This window comes from Lynx canadensis, chromosome E1, assembly GCF_007474595.2.
Source record: "Lynx canadensis isolate LIC74 chromosome E1, mLynCan4.pri.v2, whole genome shotgun sequence".
Taxonomy (NCBI): Eukaryota; Metazoa; Chordata; class Mammalia; order Carnivora; family Felidae; genus Lynx; species Lynx canadensis.
The window spans coordinates 29,450,175-29,474,357 of record NC_044316.2 but is presented as its reverse complement, the minus strand read 5'-3'; the positions used below and the strand labels follow the sequence as shown (position 1 = coordinate 29,474,357).

The following is a 24,183-nucleotide window of genomic DNA, read 5'->3' as shown; positions in this document are numbered from 1 at the left end:
GGTACCATATTAACGGAGACATGGACATCAGACCCATGTTCTCACTTAGCAAGTCTCGGCTCTCATGGAACCCGACAGACTGAGGACTGCCTGTTATCAGCCTCATTATCAGCGTGTCAGACTGCAACAATGCCTCCCGGCAAAACTCCCCAAAGCTCAATGACCTACACCAACAAGCATTTGTGTCACTGTCCGTTCTGTCGGCCGGGGCAGCTCCACAGCAGCCTATAGATCAGCTGCACTTGGCTCTGGGCGCTGGGTGGTGTGCAGGCCTATCCGTGTATCCACACATTCTTCTCGGACCAGCAGCTACTGGGACATGTTCCTTTCGTGGCAGATCTTGGGAGCACAAGCGGCCAAATTGCACAAGCACATTTAAGGCCTCTGAATGCCTCGTTAGCATCTCATTGGCCAAAACAAGTCAAGGTGGCCAAGCCAACACCAATGGGGTGAGGAAGCAGCCTCTGCCCACAGCGGGAGAGCGCTACAAAGTCACACGGCAGAGAGTGGGGATGTACAACTCTTTTCCAGGGGGCAAAAGATTAAAACGCAGAGCCAATAGCCACAGTCAGCATCTTCATCATCGGACCAAGCAGACTTCTGGCTTGGCTAAAAGAACAGATTAGCAGGGAGCAGTCCTAAGATCCTCCGCAGCCCTGCGTGGGGTACATCAGCCCGGCTGGGGGCCAATAGCCTCCACTTCCCTTGTGCCCCTTTCTAACTACCAGGGACATCTTGGTTCCTCCCACTGCCTCCAGGTACTCCCCCCGCCCCCCAACTCTTCCCGTTTCCCTGTTTCTGCCTTTTGCAAGGTTGGATTTCTCAGCAACGTGCAACTGAGCCAACATAGAGCTTAAGCAAAAATCAGAATCAAATTGATTATGATAATCAAAATCCCTCAACTTTGCAGCCATTTCCTACTTGAACTTGACACCTCCTTGAATTACACAGGGCTGTGAATGTTATCCAGGTTCCCACCTCATAAATGAGGAAACTGAGGCTCAGAGAAGTTATGCAATTTGCTAAAAGTCTCAAGGTAGCATAACAGTGGCCCGGCCGGAACTTGAATAGAAGTCTCTCACCAGGCTCCAGTAATGGGAAGGAGAGAAAGTCATCACGCCCAGATCCTGAAAACAGCTCAGGTTTGGGAACGTCAGACTGGATTGGGAAAAATGTCTGGGGGAAAGATGTGTCCACAAAGATTCCCTGCACATACTTCCCTCCGGAAGCTTGGTCTGCAGGGTTATACACACGGCCCAGCTCCCAGCCATCTTCCATTTGGACGTGGCCAGAGACATCCAGGCCACAAGCGTTCAGTGTCCTTCTGAGTGCCTTAAGAAGAGCAGATTTTCATCTTAATTCTAGGAACTGTATGAGTTTCTTCATATCCATCACTGAGCACCAAAGAGACATCATTTTCTCCAGGGATTTTTCCTCCAGCCACTCTCCTCTCCCCATTCTCTCCACCCACCCCATTCCTGCCCCCACCTTCTCTAGACATGAAGATCATCTCCCAGTTCAATTCGTTTGGAAATGGGATGAGAAATTTAAACAAAATCCATCCTGCAGTCTTTTTAGCTACAAAGTGGTGTTGCTACGTTTTGGGGGATGATAGTAAAATAAGGATTTTTTTTTTTTAAGTTAATGAATTGGCTGACATTATGATGTCAGAAGGACTGGAGCCAAAGGTGTTTTGCTAAAGGGAGTCTCCCCACCGCCCCCCCTCCAGACGACACGGCACCCCTGGAGCCCATAGTACTTGTGACTGTTCACGCTGTTTACACACCCAGCTCCCCTGACTGCCTCTTTGTGGGAAGTTGTTTACATGAATTTATTTTGGGAAAATTCCATTAGACAGGACCAGGATTTCTTCACAAATCATTGCCTCTCACTTGTGTCTTGATCAAATCTGGGCAGGCACTCTTTCTTCAGAGCCCGGGCTCCTTGTGTTTCTGTTGGGGGGTGGGGCAGGGGAGGTGTGGAGGGGACATGGAAGATAATGAAGTGGCCAGGGATGGGCTTAGAAAAAAGAGGTCTGTCTGGTGGGATCAGAAGCAACAGAACTGGGAGAACAAGGGGGTCCCCAGTGGCTTGGGGACTGCAGACTTCCAGGGGCAGTTTTCCCGACTACAGCTCTATATGGCCTTGCCCATCTGTGCCTGGCTCTGTGTGAAGCTGCCAGGGCACAGAGACACATCAGTGATGCTCCTGGCCTGAAGAAGCCCAAACCTAAAGAAAGAGAAAGTGACAGAGACAAATAATTCACTCAAATGATCATGGGGTCCTTGTGGGGTCTCCACACCCTGATCGCACCCAGCCCTCAGTGAGTCATGGAACACATTGATTCCTTCTGTGAACTCACTCTTGCTCTTCACTCTGTTGACGGAGAATCCCCAATATTAGACGCACCCCAGTTTGCTCCCATTGGTTTGGCCTCACATTAGTATCACATATGCACAGACCGCATAGCTGCTTCTTTAGTGCCCAAGCAATCCCTCCTTGTTTCTCAAAGAAAGATTTACTGGATCCCGACCAGGTGCCGGTCCCTGTGGTTCAGAGATGCTGAGACATCACCCTGGCTCCGCAGCAGCCCAGCCTTGGTCCGGTGGAAAGGGGAAGGGAATGGGGACCACAGATGAGCCACAAAGTAGACACCTGGTTCCTGCACAATGGGAGCTGGCCGTTGCTCCAGGTGCACTCCAAGAGCTGGAAGGAAGGAGACAGCTCCGGGCAGTAACTCAGCACCACCCATGGGTCAAGGCACCCTCTGGGGTCATCTGCCCAGCAAGCCTGGGCTCCCCTTCCAGAAGCACTTCTCCTGGCACTGCAGACTGATGAGCATCCTGAGCAACTCCGGGCAAGGTCTGCTTCCCTGTGTGGGTGTCCTGGTCTCTAATAGGAAGGAGCTGCACCGTCAGTTTTGCAGGTATGTTAGCCCGGAAAGCTGGATGGAAACAGAAGTGTGGGCAATACCCATGACTCATGTTTATTGAGCACTTACTACACACCAGGCATCCATCTAAATGTTTCATATGCATCAGTCCACTTAGTCATCACAGCACTCTACATATTAGGTACTTACTAGAGATTAGCAAACTCAGAAAATACTAAGCACGGCAATTTGCTTGAAAATCCCATATGCGACCCAGACAAAAATATGGTTTCTTTTGCTGATGACAGGGTGGCGTTCGCTTTGCCCCTACAGATCTGACCATAGACTCTCGGGGCTGGAGATAAAAAGGCTGTACCTTGCAGACACTGACCCATGCCTTCTAGGGATTTCAAAGCCACCAAGCCCCAGGATCCCGTGAAGTAGAGAGGCAGTCGGGTAGCCAACAGTAAGCGTCTACTTCAGACTCAAGTCTGAGGTCATGCTGCAGTTCCGTTCCTCACCAACACAGCAAGTCACTTCAGCAAATTCCTTCAACTTTCCAGATCTTGCTTCCCTTGTAGTGCTGTCATGAACACGAAGTGAGGGCGTGTATTCAAAGCACCCAGGGCAGCATCTGTGGCAGATATTCAAAAATCCTGGCACTGTAATTCTTCTCCAGACGGGTATAAGAGGCAGGTGTTTGGAGGGTATTAATGTGAGATGTGATGCCATTACGGGCTATTCCTTGAGCCCCAGACTAGCTTTCACTATATTTGGGGGATAGAGACCAGAGAGGGACTGGCCTTATTTTACTCTATATCCCTCACTGCTCTCAGCAAATTTCCTGAATATTTTAAGTGCTGTTGAATGAATGAATGGCTTAGTGGATGGATGGAAAGATGGATGGATGCTTGGATGGATGCTTGGATGGATGGATGGATGGATGGTCCAAACTGGTCCTTTCTCTATAAAAAGCTCCACCATACCCCAGTACATGTCTCATTTCAACACCTCAGGGAAATGCTCCAGTCTTTGACCCCTCCCCACTCTTCCAAAACCTCAGCACAGATATTTACTTGTTACCTCTCTGCTCAGCCCTTTCACAAAAACACATTGTCCCACCATCTGCTAGTTAGTGACTCTGGCTTCGGCTCCTAATGGTGTCTTCTGAAGCCACACTCCACAGCCCATGGGTCAACTTCATCCCAGTTCCCAGTTGTGCCCTCCCCAGCCCGTGCACAGTGCTTTCAGGTTGCTGAGGAGGAGGTAATGTGCAGGCATTCATTCCCTGGAGCCCCAGTCCCCAGGGACCTGGGCTGGAACAGTGGTGCCTGTGTATCTTGGCATTTCATGGCCAGACTCCAGCCATGCACTGAGGTTGTTTCATGCACAGCCTTAAGTGTTCTGTGCTCTGCCCACTCAGGAGCCGGCAGGAGGCCCAGCCTGAGGCTCTGCCGCCCTCCCTTGGTAGTGGCTAGAGGTGAAGAGACAGCCCAGCCTCCAGCAGAGTACGGGAGCCATGGCCTGCTATAGCTTCCCGGGCCAGTCCAGGTACATACAGCTGGCTCCCCAAGGTCAGGGTTGCCCATGCACCACCAACGCCATTAGGGCTCCTATTCTCACCATTACCAGTTCCAGAAAAGTTCCCTCATACCTTGGAGAATCTGTCCCTTCCCCTTACGGATGCAGTGGTACCAAGAACACCTCAAGTCCAGGGTCTTAGGGGATAATGCACGCCATCCTCCTAGTTGTGCACCTGATGGGGAAGGGAGAAGGGGTAACGTGACTTCTCTTGCGAGACTGGGGAAATTGATGAGGCCATGGTAGGCTTCAGGGGCGTTCACTGGCCTTTGCCCTTTCTATACCTCAGGTCTCAGTTTCAGGCAAGAAGGGCCCACATGCCAGCAGGGTTCCGGGTGGTAGGATGCTAATTAGCAACTATAGATTCAGTGGGAGGGTACCAGCTCTCCGCCTGCCTGAGAGTCACTCTTGCTGCTCACTCTGTTGAAGGAGAACCCTGTGCAGGTTGACACAGATGAGAGGCACCCCTGGCTGGAGGAAGGGCAGCTTGTGACCCACATGCTGTCCTCCACAGAGTCTGTGGGAAGCATAGCCAGAGGCTGATGTCTGCCACTTGCCGGTCACTTTATCTTTCCGTCCCAGGTTTCTCTTGCCCAGAGACCCTGATGCAATCTTCTCCCAGGGAGTCCATGCCCTGTGCCTCAGTGCTGCCCTCTCCTGGATGCTACCTTTGACTATTGCTTCCAGAAAAATCCGCATTTTATGGAGCAGATGAGGAAGTAGAGGAACTGCTCTGGATTCACTTCCATCAAGTTTGACCCGGAGCCCTCCTCTGTGATCAATGCATCCACTCGCTGCCGCTTGAAAAGGCATCAATACCAGGCCCACCTCCTTCCCTGCAGCGTCCTCACCCAACACCAACCCGGAGAGGAACAAAGAACAGGGAGGCATCCCGAAAGACACAGCAGGTACCTGAATAGTCCAAGCTGAAGGTTAGCTCCCAAAGACACCGTCAGCTACTGGCTTGGACCTAAGGTTACCTGATTGAGCCAAAATTTAAGGGCATTTTTCCTTTCCACCTTCCTTCATAAGGAAGACAGAATCCGGGAGAAAGAATTGTCATTGAGCTATAATTTCGTTGTGCATATGATGAGTGTGAGGAAACTTACGCCCCCACTGGAAACAGACAGGCAGCAGCCGCAAGGGAGGTTGGGAGGATGAAAGGAGGTGACGGGGGCCCAGAACTCATGCTGGCTGGGAGTGAGTGCTCAGTAAAGTAACTGCAATTGTTTTCATCAAAACAAGGTTTGTAATTCCTGTGTCTCAAATATCATAGAGATTACAAGAGACTTTCTCTCGGCTCTGAGCGATCCCACTCAAGAGGGGTCTATAGTTACAAAGACTTGGCCTGACACCCACAGACCACTCTGTTCCATGGCTGAGGCCAGAGCCCCTCACCGCTGAGCAGGGGAAGGCTCTTGTTGGTGGCCTGCAGGCCCAGGCTGCAAGAGATGGAGGGGAGGGAAGGGACAGAAGAGGAAGGCATGGGGGTGTGGGGGGTGACTCCCATTCATGACGGCTGGCCCTGCTCAGATGCTTGGGACAGGAGTTTGGGCTTTGGCCCAGGCCAGGCTTACTGAGAGCAAGACTGCTAGCAGGGAGCCTGGGCCACCCAGAGGAAGAAAGGCTGTCAGCCAGAGCAGGAGAGAAGGTCCCCAGAACGGCTTCCACCATGTCCACCAAAGAGCCAGGTTTCAGGGCACCAGCAATGTTCTGCTCTTCATCTGGGTGCTGGTTACAAGGTGTGATAACCTGGTGAAAATCCCCCCGGGGCTGTATGTTTACGTGTGTGCAGTTTTCTGCACTTCTGTTATACTTTGATTACAAGTTTGGGTTTCTTTTTTTTTAAGTTTACTTTTGTTTGATGTTTTATTTGCTTTTGAGAGAGCGCGAGCAGGGGAGAGGCGGAGAGAAGGGGACAGAGGATCTGAAGCGGGCTCTGTGCTGACAGCAGCGAGCCCGATGTGGGGCCTGAACTCACAAACCGCAAGATCGTGACCTGAGCCGAAGTTGGCCGCTCAACCGACCGAGCCACCCAGGTGCCCCTAAGTTTATTTTTTTAAAGTCACCCCCAAAAAACAAACGCCCTCCCCACCACCTCTGGGTTCCTCACAGCACCTGTCTGGCGGGGCAGAGGGAAGCATCCTTGCAGCAGCTGCCGTAAATTGTCCAGTTTAATCTAAGTCATTGAGAGACTGGGTCAGGTGAGGGGAGATTTTACTCTTTGACCACAAAACTCAGAGTCTGACCTTGATTCATTCATCCGTTTAACAAGTTTATATGCATTACGTGTTTATACTTAGCATGTCCTAAACGTGCCCCGGAAGCCTGTCTGGGCTCCACTAACCCGTGTATCACCACGGAGCCATAGACGGACCCCAGGACTCGTGCTGCCACCTGTAGCTTCCCTACCCTCCTGGCTTACAACAACGGATCAACTACGCTGTAAATTCTGCTTTGGAAAATTCGCCGGCTCCACGGGGTCAGTCCCCGGTCTATCTCTTCATCCTCTCACACCTGGGCCACGACAGCGGCTTCCTACCTTGTATCCTTGTTGCCCGTGAAGCCAACCTTGAAGCCTGCTTTGAAGCCTCATTGCTCTTGAAGCCGACCTCCTAGGCTGTCATCGGAGACAGTGTCATTCATTACCAAAAGCCTTCAACGGCTCCCTACTGCCTATAGGAAAAGGTTCTAAACCCTCAGCTACACTGACCAGGCCCTGCATGACCCAGGCCCACCTCCCACGGCACTTCTCTGCTCCCCACCACCCACTGCAATGGACCACCCTCCACCCCCCGTGCTCACCTAGCACGCGTTTACTTACACGACTCCACTCACATCATTGTCGTGTTGCCAAATGCTCTCCCCCTTCTCCATCTTCTGATGTTTCCCTCGGCCTGCAGGGCTCTGAGAAGCCTCCCCTCATCCCCGATCAGATTTTATCTCTTCGCTCGGCAGCTTCTACACGCTGTTGTCACTTCCATACCCTTCTGCCTCATCTCGTCATGACCATTACACAATCAGAAAAGCCAGCTGACTCTTCCTTCAAAATGTCCCAGAATCTGGACATTTTCCACCATCTCCAATGCTACACCCTCGTGCAAGTCAAGATTTTTCTCAGGATCTCTGCAATTGCTTCCTAACTGGAGAGGGGTCTCCAGCTATCTCTCTCCAAGGACCAGAGTCCCCAACCACCTCTCTGCCAGTTCCTACAGGACAGGGTCCCCGGCCACCTCTCTGTTGCGTCCCATAGGACAGGGACCTACCACAGCCTGCAAGGCCATACGGGACAGGGTCCAGCCACCTCTCTCCAAGGTCCTGCAGGACAGCATCCCCAGCCCCCTCTCTGCCTAGTCCTGGTAATTTTTTCAATCATTTAAAAATATAAAAACCAGGGGTGCCTGGGTGGCTCAGTCAGTTGAGCATCCGACTTCAGTTCAGGTCATGATCTCACGGGTTCATGAGTTCGAGCCCTGCGTCGGGCTCCCTGCTGTCCGTGCAGAGTCAGCTTCAGATCCTGTCTCCCTTTCTCTCCCCTCCCTCGCTCACACTCTCTCTCTAAAATGAAGAAACATTTGGGGTACCTGCGTGGCTCAATCAGTTAAGCAGCCAACTTCGGGTCAGGTCATGATCTCACAGTTTGTGAGTTCGAGCCAGGCGTGGGGCTCTGTGCTGACAGCTCGGAGCCTGGAGCCTGCTTCGGATTCTGTGTGTGTGTGTCTCTCTCTCTGCCTCTCCCCCACTTTCTCTCTCTCTCTCTCTCAAAAATAAATAAACGTTTTTTTAAAAAAAAATTTTTGGGGCGCCTGGGTGGCGCAGTCGGTTAAGCGTCCGACTTCAGCCAGGTCACGATCTCGCGGTCCGTGAGTTCGAGCCCTGCGTCGGGCTCTGGGCTGATGGCTCAGAGCCTGGAGCCTGTTTCCCATTCTGTGTCTCCCTCTCTCTCTGCCCCTCGCCCGTTCATGCTCTGTCTCTCTCTGTCCCAAAAATAAATAAACGTTGAAAAAAAAATTTTTTTTTAAAAAAAAATTTTTTTTTTAAGAATAAACATGAAAAAAAGAAAAAATATTTGGCTCACAGGCCCAAGAAAATCAGGCAGCAGGTCAGATTTGGCCCATGGCCTACCCGTCTTAAAGGCTGAATTGGCAACGCGCCAGGGAAGGTGGAGGGATGGGTTAGGGTAACAGTAAACATGGCTCCACAGTGTTAAGTCTTCTCAAAGTCTGGAAAACACACAAAGATACAGTCTAGCTGGTAAATGGAAAGCGGTGCGTGTGAGGGTGGACGCTGGCTGCTCACGTAAGCTTTAACCTGGGTAAGATTAGGTTATCAGGATTGCAGCCGAGGAGCATAACTCAGCAACGGAGAGAGCCTGGTGGTAGTCAGACTAAGAGACAGCGGCTTTAGTGCAGGCGGTGACGCTCTGGTCCTGCTGATACGCCTGCAAAAGCCACCTGTTAAATGGTCAAGAGCTTTCGTGAGCCAGCTGTTGAATACAGTCATTATTTCCCAATTAGATTTTATCAAATTACAATTGAATAGATTACATTTAAAACAGAGGTAGTAAGTACTCAAAAGCTCATCACTTTCTCATTATTTTATGACATTTTACGATGAGCTTTGCTCTTCAGATGGCTCACATGGAGTGCCTCCCCACGGTGGAGACGCTACAACACAACACGCCAGGAGGCACGCAACCCTCCCCCTTCCCTCCCCCACTCTGCCTTCTGTGACCTCACACTAGCCGCTTGAAGCTGACAGTCGTGGGAATATTTACACCACAGAAATGGGCAAATGCTACAGATCACGGCTTTTCTCCCCGCCCCCGCCAAAGAATCACCGTTAAACATTTACCAGCCCATCACTGAGCCCCAGGTGAAGGAGGGTGGGCGGGATCTAGGGCCGTGGGGGCATAAGCGGAGAGGAGGGGATGGCTAGGCAGTTTTACGGAGATGAGAGACACAGAGGAGGAAGAGAAGGATGCCTCTCCTCCGGAAAACCGTCTATTTATAAAGAAGCACTACCAACCCAAAGACGTGGCTGTGCACTTCCGCTGCGCGCCTTCTCACCAGCGTCCTGGGTTCACAGCCCCAGGGCGAGCCTGTGAGCCCCCGGGCCGCCCTGTGCGGTAGGAGGAAGGAAGCGCTTGCCTAAGATCTCCGGGGAGGTCGGCCAGCACCACAGGCCCACTCTGTGTGTTTACATCTCATATATAGCTGCGTGCTGAGCTATTTGGGCACCCACAGCGCTGCGCGACTGGGTCTGTGTGTATTTATAACCGCACAGCCGTGTGTGGACAGCCCCACATATAGATCTCACCTACATCATTCACACATCCCCGAGGTGCCGGGCCTGCTTACTGACCTCACGTCGTCGGGGGCCTGCCCGGTAATTGACTCTGATGGGAACCGTCCTCTCCCAGCCAAAGGCGCGCGGCCCACCTCCCACAGCCAGGGCCCGCCTCCCTCCCACGGACCTGGGGGGCCGGCCCTTCCTGGTAGAGTTCTGGAGAGGAGAGCGAGCTATAAACATGCCGCGGGCTGACCCGCATATGGAAATGAGGCTCGAGGTTGGGCCTGGTGCCCAGCCACAGGCCTGTGGCCTCACTGCCGCCAAGTATCTTTAGCATGAACTTCATTAACAACGCCCCCTCCCCCGCCCCCCTCCAATCTCTCTCCTCCTCTGCCCTGTCTTACCCTCAGTTTGTGGTGTCTCTTTCCAGGCTGCGGTCTTCTTCCTAAGCCTGCAAGGAGGGCCGGGCTCCATCGCTCCCTCCTATCTGACAATATGGCAATGATAATATAATCACAGCTTCCACCGTGCTGGGGGCATCTATTATCCCCCCAAATCTGCGTGGAAACCCTATTTTACAAATAAAGAACCCGAGGCTGCAGGAGGCAGATCACTCAGTGAAGAGGTCCTGGGCTGAAGAGGTCAAGGTTGGCATAGGCGTCTGGGGCTCCAGCTCGCAGCCAGTCCCCCCCAGTGCCATCCACCAGGCTGGGAGCAGAGCTGCATACAGGGGAAAGAAGATAAGGTTGGGCCAAAGGCCATGATGGCACAGGCCGAGAGGAGGGAAGGGACGGAATGAGAATCAGCCATGTAGCTTGGGAGAGATGAGGGAGAAGGAAGAAGAAGGATGCCTGCTTCTAGAAGACCCCCAGCCCTTGCAGGCTGCTGCTGGTTGGGCAGGGCTCTCCCCCGCAGTCACGCCAGGCTCAGTTTCCTAAGCAGTCTGTTTGGACTGGAAGCCCTCCTTGAACACAGGCCAAACAGCAACCCTAGCCTTTCAAGAATGTCAAGACCTCATTTCTTCACTGACCTTGTGGGCCAGCCTTGGGGAGGGGTCCGGCCACCGTGGGGAGAAGGGAGGGGAAGGAGACTTCTGTTCTCAGCGATCGGTGTCTGCGGAAGCTTCTCTGTTCTTTGCTCCCTTGGACACCCCAACACAGACTGGGGTTAAGCCCCGGCTGGAGTTGGGCTCACCTCCTGCCTCCATCAGGCTTATCACTGTCCTTTGCAGAATTGTCCACTACAGTCCAAGGGCGTGAGCCCCCTCCCGCCTCCCTCCCCCATTATGTCCTTCCTTCGCCTCTTCTCTCGACCCTCCCTTCTTCCTATTCCCTTTCTGTACAGCTCTAATGGACTGTTCTTTCTGGAGTCTAACCACTAGCAGCCACCCTGCAGTTCCCACCCATTGCTCCTGCCTCTGTTCTCTGGGGCCATGCAGAACCATCAATAATAAAAACAATGACAATGAGGATGCCACCAAGGGTGACGGCAAATGTTATTCGGGTCTTATTTTGTACTAGGAGCTCTGCATGCATTATTTCACTTAATCCTCATAAGCAACCCCACAGAATAGGTTCTTCTCCTCTATTTCAGAGTTGGAAGAACTGAGGCTTTTGGAGGATCCCACATTGCACAGCCAATAGGCGGCAGAATTAGGATCGGGACCCAGGCAATCCAATTGGAAAGACAGGTTTCTTTCTGTCTTCCGTTTGCAAACCTTCGAATACTAAAGGATCGTCACTTCTTCATGGGGTGAGATGGTTTGCTTTGTGACCGCATGCCTGCCGAGTGCCCAGTCATCCAGTCTAGTGGCCCATGCTGGGGTGACACCATGTCTCCTTGATCCGGATTTTTCAGGGCTGAGGATGTGCCTTTAGCCACGTGCCCCTCAACCTCCTCAGAGGCCCTGTCGGCCAGCCCTCGGCTTTTGAGAAGGAAGGCATTAGCCCCGGGTAGCCAGCTTCTGTCTTCCAGAGACCTACAGGTTCAACCACAAAACGGAGATAATGGGATGAACTGTACCACACATCCACTGGGAGCCACGCCCACCACCCCCCAGGAAGACACTCACGGTGACCCATTTGGGGATCTTCCCTAAATCAACCCTGCCCCTCCTATTGCTCCCTCCACACCTCTCCCCTGATTCTGTGCGGTGGGTCCTCACAGCTTCACTCAGGTTGGAAGTGTCCCCTGCCTGCTGCTCCCAGGGCTTCGGCCCATAATGAACCCGGCTGAAGTGCAAGTCCGAGCCCTGCGCATTGTCATCGCAGTAAACAGCCTGGACATGAAGCCCGCCTCCCTCACTCCCCAGAAGATTAATAAATCAGATTCAGACGCCTATTGTTCTGGACACAGTCAGAATCAATTGCGGGATTTTAAATCTCTCAGCACAGAGCAGCTGGCTGGCTACGAGAGGCCCCGCTATGTCTCTGGGAAAGCTGGCCGGGGATGGAAATAAGAGAGGAAAAAAAAGACCAAATAATCAATAGTTACCATGAGCTTGTGGCCATCTGCACCCAGTCTCCTTCAGGAGGCAGGTCCCCCAACCTTACCGTGATTCTCGCTTAGTGAGGGGAGGGGGAGGGGCACAAAGTCAGGCTGGGAAGAGAGGGGACCAGAAGGAGGCAGGTCTCAGATGGGTGGGGTCGCTCCCACCCACCTCCTGACCTCACCAATGCCTAATTCCATCTGCAAAGATTTCACTCTTTCAAAAGTGAGAGCATCACTGCCTGAAGCCACAGGGTGACTGCTACTTTATTATCCCAGAATTCCCAAGAAGAATTCATAGAAATCCTTGTATCTTAGACCAACTACCTCTCCCTTGCCACCCCCCCCCCACCCCCTAGGCATTGGTCTTGTTGTTGTTGCGTTTTTGTGTTTTTTTTTTTTAATCCCCTACTCTCATGGGAGACAGTGTGCCTGCCACTGCCGCCTGAGTGGCTGCTAGCATTTTCCCTAGCTGTTTATGTGGAAAATCATAAAAATATTTGGTGGCCAAAAAAAGAGAGGGGAAATGCTTTGGTGGTCTGATGCAACAGAAATGCTTTAAAAAAAAAAAAAGTGGGATGGCTTATTCTAATCCAAAAGCATGCATAAACGCCGTATTGATTGAGAAGTACTAGGTGGACAGCATATTTTTCTCGGAGACCTGCCCCACCCCACCCCCTCCGAGCAGACAAAAGCCCTGTTGGCAGCTGGCAGAGGGCAAGTCACTTACGATCCAGCCACAGGGTTTGGGAAGAGCTGAAAGCAGAAATTCTTGTGGGCTGTGTTTTACCCTGGGTCTGGTATTATGCTCCTGCCCCGGTGGCCCGAGTCTCTTGGCTGAAAGAGGAGGCAATCCTCACGGTGATGGTGGTGATGGTGGCGGTGTTGATGTAGATGTCATTGTTGCTACGGCAGCTGATGCTGATCAGAACACATTTGTCTGGGGCGTCTGGGTGGCTCAGTCGGTTGAGCGTCCGACTTTGGCTCAGGTCATGATCTCGCGGTTCGTGAGTTCGAGCCCCATGTCGGGCTCTGTGCTGACAGCTACTCAGAGCCTGGAGCCTGTCTTCAGATTCTGGGTCTCCCTCTCTCTGCCCCTTTCCCACTCATGCTCTGTCTCTCTCTGTCTCTCAGAAAATGAATAAACATTTAAAAAAAAATTTAAGAACACATCTGTCTGCCTTTTACAGTCATGAAGCCTCCTCACATGCATTCTCTCTTTTGATGCTCACAGGGACCTCCGGAGGGTGGTGGGCTAGGAATCATGACCACGTCATGCCCATTCCATAGGGGAGAAAAACAAAGCCCAGAGAAGCAAAGAGTCTTGCCCAGGAGCATACACTTTGTCAATGGCGAAGCCAACGTTCACACCCTGCAGATAAGCTTTGTACCATGTTACTCTGAACCCATAACAGCACTGCCCAATAGAAAGATAAGTGAGCCATGTATGTCCCTTGAAATTTGCTAGTAGCCACATTTTTAAAAAATAAAAAGCAACAGGTGAAATTGATTTCCATAATACACTTCGTATAACCCCCTTATATCCAAAATACTGTTTTAGAATGTAATCAATGCAAAAATTACTCATGTGATATTTTACATTCTTTGTTTTCATACTTAAGTATTGAAGTCTGGTGTGTATTTTGCACTCGGAGCTCATTCTCATTTCGCTGTGGCTCGTGGCCATTACGGGCCAGCATCAGTCTAGAGGGATTCAACACGGCTTTCATACTGAGCGTGGCCTTGAGAGAATCTCAGACAAAGGCAGGCATCCCTGTTGCTTGACTCGTCTTCATTCCTCGAGAGGACAGCCTCTCACCTCCACCTGAGCTCCCCAGACTCAAGTGCCGGAGTCACTTCAGCCCACGACCTGTATTTTTCCTCTTACTGCCTCCTCTTCCTTCTCCTTCTTCTTGAGTATCACTTGCTAAAACATCTAATAAAGATGTTAGCACTGAGTGATTTGCTAGTCTTCTACAAGCGGCAACATGGTCCCTGCTTTCTGGAAGTTTTCTGACCCCCTACCAAATAATACACGTGCTCCCCCAGGCACGGCGCCCCCTCTGAGTACACCAGGTGTTTATATTGTGCTTCAGGAAGGAGATATGGATGGAAGGAGAAAAAGAAGACGAGAGAGGGAGGAACAAAGGAAAGAAAGATGGAAGGGAGACAGGAAAGGAAGGAAGGAAAACATACTGGGTCGAAGGGTGTCCCCAAAATATTCATGTTCACCTGGACGCTCAGAAGATAACCTTATTTGTAATTAGAGTCTTTGCACATTTCATTAGTTAAGATGAAGTCATACCGGATTAGGGTGGGCCCTGATCCGATGTCTGATATCCTTAGAAGAAGAGGAAAACTTAGACATAGATAGACACAGAGGACATGGGGAAGAACATCCAGCAAAGACAGAGGTGGAGACTGGGTGATGCTCACGTCTGCAAACTGAAGAACACCAAACGTTGCCAGGACTGTCGGAAGCTAGGAGAGAGGCACGGAATGGATCCTCCCTCAAAGCATCCAGGAGGAACCAACCCTACCAACGCCCTTCAGACCTCCGTGAGTGTGACAGAGTAAATTCCTGTTGCTTTAAGCCACCCAGTTTGTGGTCATGTTATGACAGCCCTACAAAGCTAACACAGGAAAGGGGGGAGGGTATCGTTAGGGGCGCCTGGGTGGCTCAGTCGGTTGAGCGTTCGGCTTCGGCTCAGGTCATGATCTCACAGCTCATGGGTTCCAGCCCCGTGTCAGGCTCTGTGCTGACAGCTGAGAGCCTGGAGCCTGCTTCGGATTCTGTGTCTCCCTCTCTCTCTGCCCGCCCCCCTCCCTCACCCCGTTCATACTCTGTCTCTCTCAAAAATAAATAAAAGTTAAAAAAAATTTTTTTTTTAAAGAAAGGGCGGGGGGGGGGGGGAGCCAGACATTTTTCTAAAGAACAGGTATATGATCAAAAAGAATTTGCAGTTGAGAAAGTGAACTCAATCCCTATCTGCACTCATTCGATTCCTAGTGAGATCGAATCAGCTTCTCTCCCCCTCCTCCTCTCTGGTCACACATTCTGATAATTATTCCTGAGTCCCAGGTTTGCTACGAAGAGATAAAACTTTACAAAGAATGAACTGGTGGTTGCCAGAGGGAAGGGGTGGAGGGAAGGGCAAAATGGGTGAAGGGGAGTGGGAGATACAGGCTTCCAGCTATGGAATGAATAGGTCATAGGGGTGAAAGGCACAGCACAGGGAATGGAGTCAATGCTATCATGATAGTGTTATGTACTCACAGATGGAAGCTGCACTTGTGGTGAGCACAACATAACTATAGGCTTGTCCAACCTCTATGTCATACATCTGAAACTAACATAACATTGTGTGTCGACTATACTCCACTAAAAAAAAAGAAAACAAAAAAACTTAGGGGCACCTCGGTGGCTCAGTCGGTTGAGCGTCCACCTCTTGATTTCAGCTCAGGTCACGATCCCAGGGTGATCATGGGATCAAGCCCCACATCATATTCCACACTGAGCAGAGAGCCTGCTTAAGATTCTCTGTCTCTCCCTCTCCCCCTTTCCCCGGCTCATGGTCTCTCTCTCTCTAAAATCAAAAGTAATAAGTAAGTAAGTAAGTAAGTAAGAATTAAACTTTAAAATGAAGGATTCAAGTATTTCAAAGATTTTCTGCTAAAAGAGGGAATCATCTACTCACATGATGCTGAGGACAGGACAAACAAAGCCTAATGAGTAAGAGACGGGGGAAAGCAGTCTCATCCCCACCTGCGGAACGTTTTGAACAAGCAGAAGGCAGGATGGCAATGTGCTACCTGATAAGCTGGCCTGATGAATTCCAGCCCGGAGAATATCAAAAAGAGGCTGTGGAGATTTCATCTTTCTGACATCATCAAAGGAATTCCCGTTTGGATCAGAGAATAAACTGGCTGATCACAGGACCCTCTTCCGTCTTAAAGCTGACCACATGATTCTGAGTTGGAAGAACCTGCTGTGGTCTAAGGGCAGTACATTCTCAGAGAGGCCTGAGGTACCAACTTCTCATGGGCCAGACTCAGACGGGCCGTGGAAGTGGACACTGTAGATGAGGTTCTGGGTCTGCTGGGCCCCAACCTCCAAGAGCCGTGACCTATTCCGCATAACACATGGCCCTGCCCCTGGTCTTGGCTGATCAGGTTCTCCAGCGTTTTGACTAATAGGGAGACTCTAATCCCAGAGATGTAGGGACTAGAGCAAAAACTTGGGCGGATAATTTACAGGGGAGCAGGAAATGTGAGCAAATAGGAAAAACCCATAGGTAAGAAAAGCTGAAAAAAGCAGACTTCCGGTGCTCTGCTTATCTATCTGCACACCAAACTACTCCAAAACTTGGTGGTTCAACACAACAACCATCCTATCATATATCATATATCATTCTGTAAACCAGAATGCCTAACTATGGTGTCTCCAGCATGGCCTTTCGGGGTCATTGGGTTTTCGTTTCTTTTTTTTTTTTTTTTTTCTTTTTAAAGTTTATTTACTTATTTTGAGAGACAGGAAGAGAAGCATGAGCAAAGGAGGGACAGAGAAAGAAGGAGAGAGAGAATCCCAAGCAGGCTTCTCATTGTCAACACATGGAGCCTGACAACACGGGGCTCATGACGTGGGCTGAAATCAAGAGTAGGATGCTTAACCCACTGAGCCACTCAGTCGCCCCCGGGTCATTGGATTTCTTACAGGCAGGTCAAGGCCCCAAGAGTGAGTATTTCAGTGAAAGAGCTAGAAGCTGCATGGCCTTTCGTGATGGAGCCTTAGAAGTGGCAGAGCATCGTTTCCACTATGCCGTATTGGTCAAAACAGTCATAAGCCCACCCAAATTCAAGAGGCGTGATATAGAACCCACCACTCTATGGCAGCGGGGTGTCAAAGAACTTGTAACCATAGTTTAAAACCACCACCTCAGGAAGGAATGAAATGGAAAGAGCTGTTTTCTAGTTCACAGTCCCCTTGAGTGGCCTCATCCTTACAAATAAACCCTTTTTTTACTTGGTTAACTTGAGTGGGGTTCTGTGCCTTGCCACCAAAATAATCCTGTTTGGGGTTAAATTTTGTCCCTCAAAATTGAATGCTGAAGTCCTAACCTCCAGGACCTCAGGACATGACTGTATGCGGAGATAGGGTCTTTTATTTTATTTTATTTTATTTTAGGCTTCATTTGAATATTTATTTTTGAGAGAGAGACAGAGGTAGAACACAAGCCGGGGAGGGGCAGAGAGAGAGGGAGGCACAGAACCCGAAGCAGCCTCCAGGCTCCCAGCTGTCAGCACAGAGCCCGGCGCGGGGCTTGAATTCACAAACTGTGAGATCATGACCTGAGCCAGACTCTTAACCCGCTAAACCCAGGCGCCCAGAGATAGGGTCTTTAAAGAGGTGATTAAGGTAAAATGAGGTCATTAGGGTAAGCCCTGACCCAATACGACTGGTCTCGTTATCAGGAGAGATTAGGACACAGACACACACAGGGGAAAGACCGTGTGAAGACACAGGGAGATGGGCATCTACAAGCCAAGGAGAGAGGCCTCAGAAGAAGGCAACCCTGCCATCTTGGTCTCAAACTTGCAGCCTCCAGAACTGGGAGAAAATAAGCTTCTGTTGTGTAAGCACCCGCCTCCCGCCAGTCTATGGTGCGTTATTAGGGCCAGCCCAGCAGACTACCACAGGCCTGACCAAGCACGTGTGCCCAGCGTGGGCGTCCTGGTGCCAGCACACCAGGGGAAGTGTGGGCCTGCAAGCCTGCTGGTTCGAGCAGGTATGGCCACACGCAGGCAGCTCCGGTGCCCCATGAGGTCACAAAGCATACTCGGAGCTGCCTCCCCAGTGTGCATCCTTCGGAATCAGGAGATACGGGATGGGGTGACTCATTTCTCCCGTCGCCACTCCTGGCAAAGGAAAGCATTGACTGACACCCTTTCCAAAGGCAGCCACGTGTTTTTCTTGGGAAAGAGAAACATAGTCCTGGTTCCAGCTTTCTTACAAATACAGACCTGTGCGTGTGAATTCACACGTGCATGCGCGCGTGCACGCACCCCCTTACACATCCATACGCTCTACCTTCTGCGTTCCCTTTCGGACCCACTCTCTCCCCCATCCCACGCCAGCACCGGGCACAAACCGTGGGTCAGGAGACCTGGGTTTGGTCCCAGCTCTGCTAAGCTTCACTGAACTTTCCCAATTTGCTGTTTGCTCGGCTTTGGAACCTAAGGATTGGCCTACAGATGCCTTCTCGGGATGACTTTCAGCACTAAAGGCTCGTGGTTCTGTGGTCTCAGTACAGGGAAGAAGCTCTCGCCTAGTGTTAGAGCACATGGTCTCTGCTGCTAATTAGCCATGAGCATCGCACGTCCTCTCCTCTTGTCTCGATTTCCCCCCACTGCGAACTGTGCTTCGTGGCCTCCAGGCTCCCCGGTGACATTCCAGGACCCAGAACCTGGTCTTTTTCCCACACGTTCACTTTCCAGACTTCATCTGTCTTGCTCTTCCCACCCTGAACAAAGACGTCTCTTTCTGGCCATCCTGAGCCTCCCCATCTCCTCTCACGGCTTTGATCTCGCCACCACCCAGTCCCTCCCCGACATCCATTCCCTGAGGCTCCTAGCTCCTACTTTTCCCTCTCCGTTCCAAGTTCCACCTCAACACGGGGATGGCCCGTCCTTCACCCTGGCCTCCATTCAAAGACTTTGACTCCCGTCCATTTCCACTCCCTCCCCAACGGTCACTCGGGAAGCTGCCACTGCCCACACCAGCACCTCATCCCCTGCCACAGCAGACACCCTCCTCCCGTCCATCTACTCCTTCAGAGCCCAGCCTTTGTTCTCTTTGAGACTGCTCTCTCCTACATGCTGAGTTCCCTCCCTTCCTAGGTGGCCCAAGGGTCACGATTCCTCATTTAACCCACTCTCCTGCGGTCACTGCCAACCCTTCCCAACCTTGTCCCCCAGTCACATTAACCCATAAAGCCTCAAAGCTGTGTAGTCAGCCTAACAATGTGCCCTTTCCATTGCCAGCTCCAGACACCAGAATTCCACTAGAGTAGGACGTTTGGACGAGGTCCAAATGAAAGGTCTCTAACAGCAGCTGTCCTCAACAGAGATTGACCGTCCCTCCACTGGTCCCCACCAGCCAGCCCTTCTTCGATCCCCCACAGCACCTTCCAAACCTCCCTCGGCCCCGCGAGCCCCCAGCCTGGGATGCTGACCGTCTCACTCTCACGGGATGACCTCACCTCCTACTTCACAGAGAAAATAGAGGCAATCAGGAAAGGACGCCCTCACCTTCCTGCCACCCCACCTACGACCTTTGCCCACTTACACTGCCCTTCCTGCTGCATGCAAGGGGTCCTCCTCCCCCTGTCCGGGGCTAATCCCACCACCTGTGTCAAGATTCCACCCCACCCCCACCTCCCTAAGCCCTTGTCCCACCAAGGAGCACACCCCCCTCTGCTATCCGTGTCGTTTCCCCAGCTGTGGGCACCCTTCCCTCAGCCCAAATGCTTGATCACATCCCCCTTTCTGAAAAAAGAAGAAAGTCCTAGCCTTTTGTCCTTGTCTTGAGTGGCAACTTACTTCCCTGAGACCTTCCTGGCTGAGGACCCTGCAAGCAGGCACGCATCTGCAACATCTTCTCTGTTTTCCACTCCTGGAGGTTTTTTTTGTTTGGTTTTTTTGTTTGTTTTTTTAATATATGAAATTTACTGTCAAATTGGTTTCCATACAAAACCCTGTGCTCATCCCAAAAGATGCCCTCTTCAATGCCCATCACCTACCCTCCCCTCCCTCCCATCCCCATCAACCCTCAGTTTGTTCTCAGTTTTTAAGAGTCTCTTATGCTTTGGTTCTCTCCCACTCTAACCTCTTTTTTTTTTTCCTTCCCCTCCCCCATGGGTTTCTGTTAAGTTTCTCATGATCCACATAAGTCCACTCCTGGAGTTTTAAGGTGGAAATCCTTGAGGGGCTTTCTTTCTTTTAATACAAGGGTATCGACTCACTACTGATTGGCAAAAGAGTCAAGTCATGCAGGAACGTTTAAAAACGTTTAAAAAATGCAAAATCCCCCCTGCCACAGAGAGCTAGTTTCCGTGTGTGCCCGTGCGGCTCCCAGGCACCTGTCTACTCACAGACATGCACACGTGCCCAGCTCTGCACAGATAGGCTCGTCGTCAACGTGCAGTCCTCCAGCCTGCTTTTCTCATAGCACAACAGACTGTGGGTGTCTTTCCACATCCACAAATGTGGCTACCAGGATTCTGGTAAAAGAGAAACCCCTTCTTAGTTCCTCCTTCCTAGTATGGCACCCTCCTGTACCCCCACCTCAGGGAGGGGCGCCCTCAGCTAACCCGTAAAGACTCTAGGTCAAGATCCGGTATTTCCCTTACCACAGGTGGCAAGGGTCAGATCAGCTCCAGCAGGACCTAGGGGAGGAAGAGAGAACCCCCAACACCCACCCACACCCACCCACACCCCCCACACACACACACACACACCTGGCTGTTAGTGCTAGCAGCATCCAGAGGGAAACTCTACAAGAAAGTTCAGGAACACAACCCAGCTTCCCTTCTGACTCATGGAAAATGGGCCTGCAGCTTCTCCACGGCCCCACATGGCGGTGAGGACTCCAGCTATGGTATCTCACAAACCTGAGTTTGAATCTCCACCCCGCCCCGGCCTCGAGCAAACAGCTACCATGGCTCGGAGCCTGTTTCCCCATCTGTAAAATGGGAATAATAACACCTGCCGCGCGGGGTGCAGACAGCGCAGGTGACTGGCTGGCATTGGTGCTTAGGCGAGGGGGGACGAATGGACGCAGAGAGTATTCCGCCCCCAGGGGGAGAGAGCCACAGAGGAGCCTACGGTTCGGAAACATGTGAGCCGGGCTGGACAATCTGGGGCCTCGGCAATGACGAGACTGCAGGCTAACATGTGTTGAGTGCTTGGGTGTTGATTAACTTACTGAATTCTCACATCAACCGTATACGGTAGCAATTAGGAAAAGAGAAATCACCCTGAGTCCTTTGAATAGAAAAATGTAATACAGAGAATTGGCTTTCTTAGGGCTGGAAGAGCAGAGAGGCCAAACATCAGAGGGCAGCAACAGGAAGAAGCTTCTACGCCGCCCCCAGCTACGGCTGGGCAGACAGAGAGAGCGGGTGTTACGGCTTTGGGATCATCCAGAAGCCAGAATCACAGCGGCCCTGTGCAGCAAGGGTAAACACCATGAAGGAGAAGGAGCCGCTTCCAGAGACCAGAGGCAGTGTGGGAGAGAAAGAACACTCTGGCCTCTCCAACCCTGCTCACCAAGCTTCTGTCAGTCCCTTCCCTTGGTTAAACCTTCCTGGAGGCTGGCAACCACAAGGGTGAGTCCCTCTTCGATGCCGAGCAGGGGGAAGGTACAGAGGGATTATCAAGGCCAACAGGCCCAGGCCAGCACAGGTGCTATTATCTCTGTTTACACGTGAAGAAACACAGCGCCGAAAAGTTAAGCAACATATCCAACTATCACACAGCTGGTAGGTAGAGACGTGGAGATTTGAATCCAGGCAGCCTGCCTCCAGAACCCACCATTTCACTGCAGTGTTCCAGCACCTCCCTAGGGCCTCTCGTCCAGCAGCTAGTGGCTTTCTCTTGCTTTTCTCAGTCTTCCCTCCCTCCTCTCTTTTTATTTCTCTTGGGCACAGGCAGTGTTGCTGACGCATACAGAAGGTTCTGGGGTCAGACAGACTGAAACTACACTCCCAGCCCTGCCACTGATGAGCTGGGCAACGTTACTCAACCTATTCAGTCAGTGTTTCGTCATCTGGACAATGTGTGTCATCATAAACGGTGGTCAAGCCGACACAGTGAGGTAGCTGAGGGTCTAGCATCTTATCACATTTGTTCCCCAAAATGCTGATTCTCCCTCCCTCCCTCCTGTGTTTTCCCTTCTTCTCATCTGTCAGAGCTTTAGGTGGTCCTTGACAGGGTACCTGCTCATCTCAGCTGGTGGCTCTCGGGGCAAACGTTACAAGCCCCATTGGAGCTGAGCCTCCAGAGCAGCAACACCTCCCTCTGCAAGTCCCCTGCCGCCCTCCGGGCAGCTCTGCAGCTCTCGGAGCCTCAGTGTCCCCAGCTGGAAAGTGGGTTCAGGGAATAGTTCCCTGCCGTCTCCCAGCTTAGCTCATAGAAGAATCCATCGGTCAGGCGGAGCGATTGGATCTGTCTGAGGCACAGGTCACTTATGACAAAGACACATGGCCGGTTGGGCTGACCTCCCACCCCACGTGCTTCCTCAACCCTCCCCCACACCCAGGAGCTGGCTTCGGAAGTAACAAAGGGGATCCCCGTGCAGGCCTCGCCAAGTCTCCCTGTTAGCCAGCCTCTCTGCAATGGGGGGTGGATTTGGGAAGATTCTAGCTTGGGTCCTCTCTCTGCCCTCATGAGCCCTCTGGCCTTGGCAAGATCTATTGTGCCCGGCCTCAGCCTCCCCCTCTGCCAACCGGAGGAAGAAGCACCTTGCAGTCTCCACGCGGGGGGGCTGCAGGGAACAGAAGGCATACTCTGCAGGGAGATTTGAAGAGAACCTAGTGAAGGAAGAAAGCTGTTACCTCCCCCAGGACTGAGGCCCTGGTAAAAGCTGGAGGCACTGGAAGGGCCCGTCGCTAGGGCCTGCCACTGCAGGGACACAGAGCTGCAGCACCGAGGGGAGGGAGGAAATCCCCCAACCTCTCTCTTCTGGGCCTCTGATGTCCTGCTAGTATCTCAGACAAGCCCAGGAGTCCAGCCTCCCGGGCATGGAGAGCAGGGCCAAGAAGCTATCTGGAGGACACAGCTGTCACACCCAGCGGTGCCACTGTTGTCCTGGAAGCGGCAGCCGGCTGTGAAGAGCTGGGCTCGGCTCCTGCCGCTAGGAGGCGCTCCTCGAGCTCCAGGTCTCGGTTTCAGACTACTGACTGCAAGAACGCTCCCCCCACCCCGGCTCCGTCCTGCCCCTCCTTCCTCCAGGCCAGTGCAGGAACTTGGTTTTCCCTTGTCTGCGTAGGGAGCAAATAATTCACAAAGATGACAACCTTCAGCGCCATGTCTCATCTCACAGGGCTCAGCAAAGCGTCAAAACCCCCCTATCTCCACCGAAGCTTTAAAACCCTCTGCCTGGCTTACCATCGAGCTACCGTGAAGCCTACCAGCCAGGCCTTCCATCTGTGACGTGCCCTTGGAGGCAAGGAACCAACGACGTGAATCACACTGAGCCTGCGCGGTGTGTCTGGTACATTTCACCCACAGGCAGTGTAGCTCTCACGGGGTCTGATGAGGAACACTCACTGGGCAGCCAGGCCGACCCCGGGAGGGCTGCCGAGCCCCTCTGGCCTCACTTTCCTCGTTGTGAAAACCGTAATGCGGCCCTTCTGCGGGTTGCCGCGGAGAGAGAAGGACAACCTGGCACAGAGAAGACTTCCATAACCCCCTCTTCCCCACATCAACCCCGGAGTGCAGATGTGACACATGAGGAAACAAAGATCATGGCCAGGAAGGGGTTTCTCACGGACCCACGCCAGCAAGTTCTTCTCCGCCCCGGGTCTGCCTTCTCCCAGAGCCAGTGGGACGCCACCTCCCACCCCACAACACCCCTCCCAGGTGACCTATCCCCCATCAGGGCACCGTCACTATATTTTGAAGAAGCCAAAAATATATTTTCTTTCTACTCAGCTTGAGAATACATTCTGTGGCTTTATTTTTCTGGTAATTACAGTAGTTCCGCCTTATCCACCAGGGATACGTTCCAAGACTCCCGGTGGATGCCCGAAACCACAGAGAGTGCCAAACCCCACAGACACTATGTTTTGTGCCTTGGGCGCCTCCCCACGATAAAGGTTAACTTCTACATTAGGCGCAGTAAGAGACGCACAGCAAGGACTAACAATAAAATAGAGCGGCTACAACAATAT

General features: G+C 51.9%; 1 long non-coding RNA gene across 3 annotated transcripts in view; it reads right to left on the bottom strand.

Moving 5' to 3' along the window:
- LOC115501139 overlaps window positions 1–23,710 on the bottom strand; it is a 139,080-nt gene extending 115,370 nt beyond the window's left edge. For 2 of the 3 annotated variants that reach the window (XR_004342888.1, XR_003964734.1), the window contains exons 1-2: window positions 23,399–23,710; window positions 20,383–20,511 (exon numbers count right to left, since the gene is read on the bottom strand). This is a non-coding gene — a long non-coding RNA (uncharacterized LOC115501139). Of the gene's footprint in view, window positions 1–1,506; window positions 2,945–4,526; window positions 4,629–20,382; window positions 20,512–23,398 lie in introns of those variants that run through there. The other variant, XR_003964735.1, reaches the window with a different exon arrangement.
- Between the last annotated feature and the right edge of the window lie 473 nt (window positions 23,711–24,183).